Source organism: Saimiri boliviensis, chromosome 15 (assembly GCF_048565385.1).
Source record: "Saimiri boliviensis isolate mSaiBol1 chromosome 15, mSaiBol1.pri, whole genome shotgun sequence".
Classification (NCBI taxonomy): Eukaryota; Metazoa; Chordata; class Mammalia; order Primates; family Cebidae; genus Saimiri; species Saimiri boliviensis.
Window position 1 is genome coordinate 52502981 of NC_133463.1, and position 12503 is coordinate 52515483.

Here is a 12503-nt window from a genome sequence, read left to right on the forward strand (position 1 = left end):
CCAGGGAATGACAGCCAAGTCTGGGAATTCTTGGAAAAGGAAATCTGTGAAGACACTATAACTCTTTGTTTCTTATACATGAGTTTTTATTTCAGAGTTTTTTCTCTTCTTGTCACTACTGTCACTCTAACCACATCTCTCTTTCTCTTCCAGATGCAGCCTGTACTCCAAACACAATTCCCTAACTAAATTATACTCACAAACTACTCTCTTCTTTTTGTTTACATACCTATTCCCTTGCCCTTAGAATATCCATATCCCTCATGAATGGCACTGTCAGAAAAAAGAAAACAGGTAGGTAGGTGACAGATATCAGACCGATTGATAGAGTAACTATATCCTTATTGCCTTCTGCACGTGTAGCTACTAGTCTCAAGCCTATAATGAAATGAACTGTGGAAAACCTTAATTCATTCACCCTTTACTCCAGGCTAAACTAGGCATTTCTCTGAATTCCAATATACCTAGTGCATACTTCCCAACAGCGTTTCTTTCTTTTCTTTCTCTCTCTCTCTCTCTCTCTCTCTCTCTCTCTCTGTTTCAGACAGAGTCTCACTTTTGTTGCCCATACTGGAGCTCAGTGGCGTGATCTTGGCTCACTGCAACCTCCACCTCCCAGGTTCAAGTGGTTCTCCTACCTCAGCCTCCCCAATAGCTGAGACTACAGGCATGCACCACCACGCCCAGCTAATTTGTTTTGTACTTTTAGTAGAGACAGTGTTTCACCATGTTGGCCTGGATGGTCTTCATCTCCTGACCTCGTGATCTGCCCACCTTGGCCTCCCAAAGTGCTAGGATTACAGGCATAAGCCACCGCGCCCGGTCTCAATAGTGTTTCTTATACTCAAACTACTTGTATAATGAAATACACAAGTATCTCTCTCACTGCCCAACAAACTCTAAGATGGCAAGAATTCTGTTTTATTAATTTCAAAATCCCCAATACCTGACACATAGTAATGCTTATTTATATGGATGGGGGGCTAAATACAAGTACATTCATGTCTTAGCTCTAAGCCCTACACTGCTTCAAAATGGTGGATTTGAGACTTTTTAAAAAGCCTTTCTTTTGAAATTTTTAAATGTTTAAAAAATAATTTTTGGCCAGGCACAGTGGCTCACGCCTGTAATCTCAGCACTTTGGGAAGCTGAGGCGGGCAGATCACTTGAGGCCAGGAATTCAAGACCAGCCTGGGTAACACAGCAAAATCCCACCTCTACTAAAAATACAAAAATTAGCCAGGGGTAGTGGTACACGTCTGTGATCCCAGCTACCTGGGAAGCTGAGGCACGAGAATCACTTAAACCTGCGAGACGGAGGTTTCAGTGAGTCAAGATTATGGCACTGGCTCTCCAGTGTGGGCAACAGTGAGACTGTCTCAAAAAATAAAAATAAAATAAACAAAAAATAAAAAGTGGTTTTAAAACATTCTGCTATGTGACCAGTATTAGCAGAGTAGGTTTTATAAAACACATCAAAGAAATGCTGTCCTGCAAAATAATCCCCCTGAAGGCTACATTACAATTAAAATGGTGCTGTTAAGACTATGAGGAATTTTTGAGACTCTGAGAATTAGCCCGGGAAAGAGTTTACCACACAAACAGGAAAGTCACTCAGTACTTTATAGTTGTGGGATACTCTCCCAGTCCTCTCCCCTGAGAAGACAATCTTCTTTCTCCTGTCTCTCTCCCTCCTCTGTGGTTTATTTCATCTGGGTTGGTGTTAGGGAAACGTGTTGCAGGGACCAAAAGGAAGCTGGAAGCAATAGGAAAGGGAAGGAGAGCTCATCAGGAAGCAAAATTACAGATAAAAGCCTATTACAGTGCAGAGCCTGGCTAAGTGCCTTACACGGGTAACAGAAATCTAAAGGTTAAGTGCCTTAATATGAAAATTATAGAAAGTCTGATCACTGGACATTTTCCAATGACAAGTAATACAATAAAATGTTCTAACACCTAATGCTTACCAGAATAAGAATAATTGGATATAAACATACACATTAAATTTATTCTTTGGTTTTGGCAATCATCAGCATTGTAACTTTCATGAAAAGGCAACATTTGTGCCTGCCTGGTCCTAACCTAGACACTCAAAAGCCCTGGGTTTTGACTCCCAGCTCTGACATTGCATAACCTTGGATATGTCATTTAACATCTCTTGCTCTCATGTTTCCACTTCTGTCAAACATATATGTTTCACAAAGTTGTTTTAAGAAATAGTTAACATCACATGCAAAAGTAATGTATACCCTCTAAAATAAGAATGCCTAAATCTGGCTCATCACAGAAATCCCTGGGGAACAATTAAGAGCACATATTCTTAGGCCCCATTTAAACATACTAAATCAGAAATCTCTAAATACAAGGCTCAAAAATTTATATTCTGGCTAAATAAATATTGGTACCTGCATGAAATATCTCTGGAAGGAATAACACTAATCACCTATGAGGAAGGTAAGTAGAAGGCCAGGAAACAGAAGAGGTACGGAGGCTTTTCATTGTATGCCAGTTTACAATTGTTTATTTTTAGATCACATGAACATATTACCAACTTAAAAATTAAAAAAAAAAAAAAGTCTACGCATGCGAAGTAATTCTGATGGCTCAACTAGGTTTGGAACTCACTACTCTATACCACCACAAATTCACACAAGGATTAAAATATTCACAAAAGTAGGAGTCCATTTAGGGAGATAGTAAATAAGCATACTATTTCAAGTTTGGAGACTGTTACTTAGGACAGCCCTCCTTAGAAATTCACAATTCATACACCTTTATTAAGCCTCCAATAAACCCTGCAATGAAAAAGCCTGTTTATGCTTAATCTTACGCCTCCAAAATTAAAGCTAAACATGGAACAGTCGCTAGGCTACTAAGACCTTGGGTAACCAGAGGACACTGGTTTGAGAGCTAAGACTCCTGAAACAGTATGTCTTAGTCATCTTTCTACCCCACAACCCAAGAGAGTGTTATCTAGAACATAAAAACCTCTTCCAAAAGGTAGAGCTCAACAGTGACAAACTTCTGTCTTTTCTCCTCGTCTAAAAATGGTTTCCCACTTTTCTTATTGTTAATCAACTAAAGGGATTTTTAAAAGAGAACAAAAATCTACTGTGCCTAAAATCATGTTGTTAAAAAATGTAGGCCGGGCGCGGTGGCTCAAGCCTGTAATCCCAGCACTTTGGGAGGCCGAGGCGGGTGGATCACAAGGTCAAGAGATCGAGACCATCCTGGTCAACATGGTGAAACCCTGTCTCTACTAAAAATACAAAAAATTAGCTGGGCATGGTGGCACGTGCCTGTAATCCCAGCTACTCAGGAGGCTGAGGCAGGAGAATTGCTTGAACCCGGGAGGCGGAGGTTGCGGTGAGCCGAGATCGCACCATTGCACTCCAGCCTGGGTAACAAGAGCGAAACTCCGTCTCAAAAAAAAAAAAAGTAAAATACCTAGAGCCAATCATGTTTTAAACCCAAATAATACAGCAGTAGGTATTTTTATTCAGATCTTTATGATTCAAAAGTGCCTTGTTTTAGGAGACAGCAATAGATTTTCAGTATTGTTTTTCTTTCTCCAATATAAGCAGACTCTACTGGGCATCTTTATTCTCATGAGCCAGACTAATCAACTGAGCTGTACAATCAAACCACCTAACAACCTCATATTTAACTGAAAACCTACAGATCTGCATAATCAGAATGGGTCTGAGAGCTGTATCAAATGGCTCTTTGAAGTCTGCACCTACGTGAATGCACTCTAATGGATCTCTAATCTAGAAACCCTTCCTTCAGGTATCTAAACCAAGGAGTCAAACAAATGTCATCAAAATTTTAAAACTGCCACAGCCAAATTTAAGGACTCTAATACTATGTTTTACCAGTATGGAGCACAAATGATTCCTCTTTGTCTGATATCACAACCACTATAATAACAAAGGCTTGGTTTTAGCCTTCAAGGATCCACCAGCAAATGCTTCCAGTTGTCTTAAAATAAATATTAGGTTGGTACAAAAGTAATTGCGGTTTTGCCATTAAAATTGGAAGAACCAATCCCAGCACTTTGGGAGGCCGAGGCGGGTGGATCACGAGGTCGAGAGATTGAGACCATCCTGGTCAACATGGTGAAACCCTGTCTCCACTAAAAATACAAAAAACTAGCTGGGCGTGGTGGCGCATGCCTGTAATCCCAGCGACTTAGGAGGCTGAGACAGGAGAATTGCCTGAGCCCAGGAGGCGGAGATTGCGGTGAGCCGAGATCGCGCCATTGCACTCCAGCCTGGGTAACAAGAGCGAAACTCCATCTCAAAAAAAAAAAAAAAAAAAAAAAAAAATTGGAAGAACCAGGCCAGGCACAGTGGCTCACGCCTGTAATCCTGGCACTCTGGGAGGTGGAGGCAGGCGGATCACTTGAGGTCAGGAGTTCATGACCAGCCTGACCAGCATGAAACCAGGGTGAAACCCCATGTCTACTAAAAATAAAAAAATTAGCCGGACATGGTGGCGCACGCCTGTAATTCCAGCTACTTGGAAGGCTGAAGCGGGAGAATCACTTTAAACCCAGGAGGGGGAGGTTGCAGTGAGCTGATGTCACACCACTGCACTCTGGCCTGGACAACATGAATGAAACTCCGGCTGGGCACGGTGGTTCAAGCCTGTAATCCCAGCACTTTGGGAGGCCAAGGTGGGTGGATCATGAGGTCAAGAGATCGAGACCATCCTGGTCAACATGGTGAAACTCCGCCTCTACCAAAAATACAAAAAATTAGCTGGGCATGGAGGCACGTGCCTGTAATCCCAGCTACTCAGGAGGCCGAGGTAGGAGAATTGCCTGAACCCAGGAGGTGGAGGTTGCGGTGAGCAGAGATCGTGCCATTGCACTCCAGCCTGGGTAACAAGAGCGAAACTCCGTCTCATTAAAAAAAAAAAAAAAATGAAACTCCGTCTCAAGAAAAAGAAAAGGGAAAAAAAAAAAATGCAAGAACCGCAATTACTTTTGCACTAACCTAATAACTCAATGTACACTGACTACTCAACGGCGGTTCCTGGTTTACGGACTAATATTACTGACCAAGTAACATCTCATCCCATCTCAGCATCCACTCTCACCTTCTTCCAGTAGATGCAGGGCAGTGAGGGGGCCAACTTGGTCTTTTAGATAGTGCATGGATATGACAGTAAGAGAGCTAACCTTGGGAAGGACTATGAAGAAGAGCTGCCTACCTTCCAGTCCCTAATTATCTTCCCCAAAACTGCTGTCTTTTTTTCCATGCTTTTTTAAAAAATGTGGAAATTACTTACTAGTCATAGAGATACATCTCAAGGCATAACAAGTGTTTTATGGTATAATCAGCTACTTCCTCTCTTCAGTTTTCTGAAAGGGGAGGATGGTGAAGGAGTGAGTAGGGGTATATGTAAACACCATCTCTAACTGCACTAGTCATTAACCACTAGTGCAAATGCATGCAAAACTCAGTCACCATCATCATAGCTACAAACACAATAGTGTAGCCCTCCTGTTTCCCACAAAAATAAGTGGCATCTGTCTAATACTTCAGTGTGTATAAACAAACCTAACAAAATGGAGGAAGTCTTATTAGAATGTTATCAATAAATACTGTCAATTCACACTTGCGCTATACAGTTCCTTTGTTCCTTTGTCCCAGACTAAATTCTCTATACCTCCTTCTTACCCTGACCACTCCAACAACCCTGGTTGTGGACAGTCAGTGAAAAAACTACAGATGTGGATGGTCCTGTTATCTCCACTTTCTCTCCTTTCCATCAAAAGTTGAAAAAAAAAGTGAATAACTCAAAAAAAAAAAAGTACAAAATACTTTTTAACAAAGTATTTACTGAATATTATATGCAGATATGCAAACCAGTAGAGTGAAAGAATGGCTGAAATAGAGATGGTGCATTGAGTTCACCCTGAGGAAGACTTTTTCTACTCTATGTTGCTATGAAAGGCAACTGTAAAAAAGAGAAAACCAAAAGACAAAGCTGAGAAGAAATAAAAAATGAACATCTCCACACAAGAAAAATAGAGTAAAGAGACTGGGTGCCAGAGCTGGGTTCATCCTGGAAGCCAGTTGGGCCCACAGTTTTAGTAGAAAACTTTATAACTGAAAATTTTAATAGTAACCACTAAAATAATGGAAACATGGTCTATGACTTTCGAATCAAAAGAGGGAGGGGAAAAAAAGGAATGCAGAAAACTAACCATCTAACAGAAGAGAAAAAAAAAACAAATACTTCCTGAATGCCCTATAAGGTTTACGAGAAATAAAATGAACTATAAAATATGGCAGGGAGGAGGTGAGGTAGAGGAGACCAACAGAATCACCTGTGAAGGGGGCTTCTCTACATACTCGGGAATACCACCCTTATTAGTGGGCCACAGTTACTGAATCCAGTGTAACCTACCGTTCAGGAAGCCTACTCCTCAGGAAAAAAGGAAAGCTGAGAACCACTGATTCGAATCCACACATCTCAAGTAGTTTACAATCTACTTGTAAAAGCAAAGTAAGTAGAAAAACATTTCAAAAAAAAGAAATAAGCAACACTAGGGTAGAGGGGGAGACACGCACACACACAAAAAAGGAAACAAAACACAAACTCTTAATTACAATGACTTTAGAAGCCTGAAGATCAACAGAAGGCTTGCAAAATTAAATCCTGAGTAAGGCTTGAGTGCATTTTGTTAAGTTAGTTATTAAAGGTGCATATCCTGGGATATTCATTTTCAGTAGGAAAATGTAGAATTATTACCAAGTCAATAGCAGGCTTCAAGCCTCTCCTTTAGAGCAAACAACAGGACCACAATCAAGAACCACAGATCCATGAGCAGAGATTGTGAGAAAAGTGTGTGCGCTAAAGAATTGCATTTTTTTTTTTTTAAATCACACTGGGTATGGAGAAGTATATTTAGAGAAAATAAGAATGATTTTCATGCATGTAACTTCTAGTTAAATGTATGTATATCTCAAATACCTCCTGCAATTCCACTTAGTTGACGAATTTTGAAAGACAACAAATGAATTTTAAAGTTACAAGGACAAAACCAGAAAGGAGGCTAGTACATTCAACAAATTTTGGAATCTGGAAAACTGACAGACAAGTGGCCACTGACTTCATGGCAAGAGAAAACTTTTAAACCTAAACCCTACATGGTAGGGGGAAGCCAAAAATGAGCGGGTCAATTTTTAGGAATTGGAGGCATCACATTCCTCTGAAGCCTGAAGGTAACGCAAAACAGGAAAACTGTTAGAAATTAGCATAGGGAGCACTTCAACTGCTAGCTCCCCACCCTCGAGAAAGGAGACTGCTCCTCTTCCAGAGGCTAAATATTTCCTGCTTAGCAAAACTGAACCAGAGTGATAGCCTGGGAATACACTCAGAATTGGGGTGAGAGGGAGAAGGGGAGCCAGAGACCAGAAGCAAAAGTGAAAACTGTCTATTGAAATGAGTAATCAGCCCCCATCCCAGAATGCTTGCAGCCACACTCTTACCTGCCAGGATTCCTCTTTAGGGAAACAAGTACAACAAGAAAAAAATATATACATTTAACAGAATTTTTTTAAGAAGTTGGTCTGATGGAAAACAGGAGAAAAGGTAAGAAAATCAGAGTAGCTATGAAAATGTCACATATCCAACCACCAGAAATTCCAAAAAGAGAAAAATAATAAAATGAATGGAAAAAGAAAAGTATTAAAGAAATAACGTAAGAAAATTTCCTGAATGACATGAGCTTCCAGAATAAAGGGACCCATTAAGTATTTGGACCCAAAACACAATGAATGAGTAAAGGACTTACATCAAAGTACATCAACGTGACATTTCTCAACACCAGGGACTGAAAGAAGACCCTAAAGTATCTTAGAGCGTGAGGTCGTAAGGCACAGGGTTAGGGGGTGTCAAGCAGAAAGAATCAACATAGCACTGAACTCCTCAAAAGGAATACTGGAAGCATGAATGAAACAATGATGCAATGCCTTCAAAATTTTGAGGAAAAAGTATTCCCAACCAGAAATCTTATATCTAGCCAATACAACGTACAGCCAAATAATAAATTTGCTTTTATCTTAATAAACCTGGCCGAGGACAGAGGCTCATGCCTATAATCCCAGTGGCTCCTACCTGTAATCCCAGCACTTTGGGGGGCCAAAGTGGGCGGATCACCAGGTCAAGAGATCGAGACCATCCTGACCAAAATGGTGAAACCCCATTTCTACCTAAATAAACAAACAACAACAAAATGGCATACCAAAAACAGAGTAGGGACAAACCTTTTTGAAAACGACACAAAACTTTTTAAACAATCAAAACTGGATCCAAAATTCCTTAAAATGTCACTAAAACAGTGGCATGGCATCTATCAAAATCCTGGTTATCTCAACTTCTCCCAAAAAAAAAATCAATCCTGTCTTTTTTGTATGAATAAAGTACTGTACATAGACTCATTCACTGGTCCAACCAACTTTATAGCAATGATTCTCATCTTTTCTTCAAAGGTGATAGAACATTAAAGGTACTATTTGTGTTTTAAATGTATACAGGGCAATTTTAATCACCTTTCAATATTTTAAAGGTTAGTATACATCAACAGAAATCCTCAGGAGTGCCTTAAAAACCTAAATTGCGGCTGGGCATGATGGTTTATGCCTGTAATCCCAGCCAAAGCAGAAGGAACCCAGAATCCATAAGTTTGAGGCCAATGTGGGCAACACAATGAGACCCCATGTCTACAAAAAATTTAAAAATTATGCTGGGCATAGTGGTACACGCCTATAGTCGCAACTACTTGGGAGGCTGATGTAGAGTATCACTTTTCAGCCTTGGAGGTTGAGGCTGCAGTGGGCATGACTGTGCCACTGTACTCCACCCTGAGTGACAAAGCAAGACCTCGTCTGAAAAAAAAAAAAGAAAAAGAAAAACAAAAAATCTGAATTGTGGACATCAGCGAGTAGAGGTAGACAGCCCATCGTTACAGGGTCCCCAGGCTCCATGAAGCCACTGAGAAGCCCCAAGATGCTCTAAAAAGAAGCATAGCAACATGTAAGACAGAAGGCATGAGAATACAGTACAATGCTTCAGTCAAGAGTAGAAGAAATGGGTAAACAGCAGATGGAAGACATGAGTTTGGGGTGAAGAAGAGCAAAGACCAAAATAAAACACACACACACACACACACACACACACACACACACACACACACACAAATTTAGGGACAAAAATCTCTTTAAAAACCAAAGAACTCTGCTGAGCTGCAAAGGAGTTGCAAGTTCTACCTGAAACCAGCAAGTCTAAAAGGTTCTTGACTTTATTTCTGTAAATTCTTAATATTTCTTGAGTTATTTGCTTGACCAGACAAGCACGAAAAACTCTAAACCATAAAAATCAGGTCCTAAAGGCCTGACCTTTAAACTAAATCAAGAGTTTTGATCTGACCAAGACAGGGTTACTGAGTCCCTCAACATATACAAAAAATAATTTGGAACAAATTCATTTCTATGATGGCAAAGTTTACTTAAGACATTTGCATTGACAGGGTATTACAAGACATAATTTGCTTAACACAGAGCCTAGTACAAAATGCTAGCTGCTCCTGCTGTTTCTTCCGTTACCATTTCTGACGGAAAGAAAAACTGTTAAATGGGACTCATAAAAAGGAATTTGAGGACACAGAACTGCCGTTATTACAAGCACTACTATTTGTGATCAGTACCACTTTGGATGAGGAGATCAAAGGTGAATCCAAGTATCAATCATTATACCTCATTAAAAAATAAGCACTGAAAGACATTCAAAATAAATCTCATAACTAACTCATTACAACACCTGGACATAACTGAAGTTAACATATAAACTGTTCTGTATTTCATATTTACTGTAAAAATAAGTGAAGCATGGCATCTATCAAAATCCTGGTTATCTCAACTTCTCCCAATTACATTTAGAATTACTTCTATCCCAGAATTACCACAGTCCAGGGAGCACTTCTTTTGACCTCTTCCAGAATTTCGACTCTTTTTTTTGTTTGTTTTGTTTTGTTTTTGAGACAGGGTCTCACTATGTTGCTTAGGCTGGAATGTAGTGGCTATTCAGACACGATCATGGTGCACTACAGCCTCAAACTCCTGGATTCCAGTGATCCTTCTCACTCAGCCTTCCCAGTAGCTGGGACTATAGGAACAAGCTACTGCACCCAGCTAATTCCATTCAATTTTACAATTAATCATCTACTGCTTTGAAGTGTCAACTCTGATACTGCTAGTCTACCGTTTACATTTTTATTTTCCCAACTTTACGGTAAACTTACCCTTAAGAATAAGGCCTATCACTTAACTTTTTGTACTTCCAGGTATTTAGTACAAAGTAGGTACTGTGTGGATTGACTAAAGATGCTGTAATATTATACAAAACCAGAGACCAACTGTTCACAATCTTTCTCACCCAAACACATAAAAGATAGAAACAAGGCTGGACGCAGTGGCTCACGCCTATAATTCCAGCACTTTGGGAGACTGAGGTGGGTAGATCACCTGAGGTCAGGAGTTCAAGACCAGCCTGACCAACATGGAGAAACCCCATCTCTACTAAAAATACAAAATTAGCTCGGCATGGTAGCATATGCCTGTAATCCTAGCTACTTGGGAGGCTGAGACAGAAGAATCACTTGAACCCGGGATGCGAAGGTTGCGGTGAGCCGAGATCACGCCATTGCACTCCAGCCTGGGCAACAAGAGCAAAACTCCATCTCCAAAAAAAAAAAAAGATACAATTCAGTGTCACTATGGTACTGATTCTAACATGATGTGTACAGCCCACCATCTCACACCCTAGCATGTTAGGACGGAGAAGTAAAAGCTTCATAAATAGGTACTGGCATACTGGCTCCAAAAATGAACCGTGGCCCCTTTTTCAACATTCAAATGAGCATGGAGGCCAGGTGCAGTGGCTCACACCTGTAATCCCAACACTCTGGGTGACCACTGCCAGTGGATCACCTGAGGTCAGGAGTTTGAGACCAGCCTGGCCAACATGGTGAAACCCTGTCTCTACTGAAAATACAAAAATTAGTTGGGTATGGCAGCACACGCCTGTAATCCTAGCAACCTGGGAGGCTGAGGCAGGAGAATCACTTGTACATGGGAGGTGGAGGTTGCAGTGAGCTGAGATCACACCACTGCACTCCAGCCAGGGTGAGAGAGCAAGACTCCGTTTCAAAAAAAAAAAAAATGAGCATGGAGTCTGTCACTTTATACATGGTCTCCTCTCCTCCATCAAACCCCATGCAAGAGGGAAGAAAAGATATGTGATAATGATCCCGTCCTCTGACAATAGATGAAAATTTTGATACAATTTTTTAAAAAAAATTTCAAGTAGACAAAAAAGTTACAGTTAATGTACGGTTTTTAAAGGCTGGAGTGCAATCCTTCATTATGACATTTTGTTTTTATCTACAAATATTTAAAACTTTAGTTCATATAAGAACTAAGATAAAACTTTTGTTCATATAAGAACTCAGCCCATGAGTCTCAGCTGCAGGTCCTGTTGATGTGTCCTAATGACTAAAGACCTGTACTTAGAGACCCACCACTACACAGCTGTACACCATGGGAACCACACTATCTCCTTCAACTCAAACTTCCCCAACACTGTCAGGATGTTAAATAAAATAATGTTTGGAAAACACAGTGCTTCATGCACAGTAAGGAGTAACAATCCTAAAAATAACACTTAAAATGTGCAAACTTCCTGATTTACCTGATCAGCCTCTAAAGATTATATAATTCTAGCCCAGAAACTTACATTCCTCAGTCTCCATAGGGAGACCTCCACAAAACAGTGATTTACTATAATGTCAGTTTTTACCAGTGCTCCACATAATTACATAAAGACTTCTGTATCAATTATAAAACTCATAGTCCATTAGGTTTTAAAAATATCTCTAATGTAAAAGATTCCCCAACATTTCTGTCAGACCATGATTAAGTTCCTGGTCAGGCACAGTAGCTCATGCCTGTAATCCCAGCACTTTGGGAGGCCAAAGCAGACAGATCACTTGAGCCCAGGAGTTTGAGACCAGCCTCGGCAACACAGTGAAACCCGAAACCCTGTCTCTACTAAAAATACAAAAAGTAGCCGGGCATGGTAGCCTGGACCTGTAACCCCAGCTACTTGGGAGGCTGAGGTATGAGTATTGCTTGAACTTGGAGAGCTGAGGTCACAGTGAGCTAAGATCACACCACCGTACTTCAGCCTGGGCAAAAGAGTGAGACTCTCTCTCTCCAAAAAAAAAAAAACAAAGGAAAGAAAAAAACAGTTCTTCTGTGATACACTGAGCTTTGTAATATTTTAGCAATTGTTTTTGTTTGGCTTCAAAAAAGTCTAAAAAATGATTCTACTTAATTTAACATTTCACTAACACTTCTACCATCTTTCCCATCCAGAACTTCTTACACCTTCCCCTCTGAATGTTAGACCTTGGCAGACCCTTAAAAACT

The 12503-nt window shown here is 40.3% G+C and overlaps 1 protein-coding gene across 6 annotated transcripts in view; it reads right to left on the minus strand.

Annotated features, from left to right (window-relative positions):
- The window catches only part of UBR5 (ubiquitin protein ligase E3 component n-recognin 5), a 149824-nt gene that overhangs the window by 111928 nt on the left and 25393 nt on the right, over positions 1-12503 (minus strand). The gene's annotated exons all lie outside the window — the stretch shown is intronic.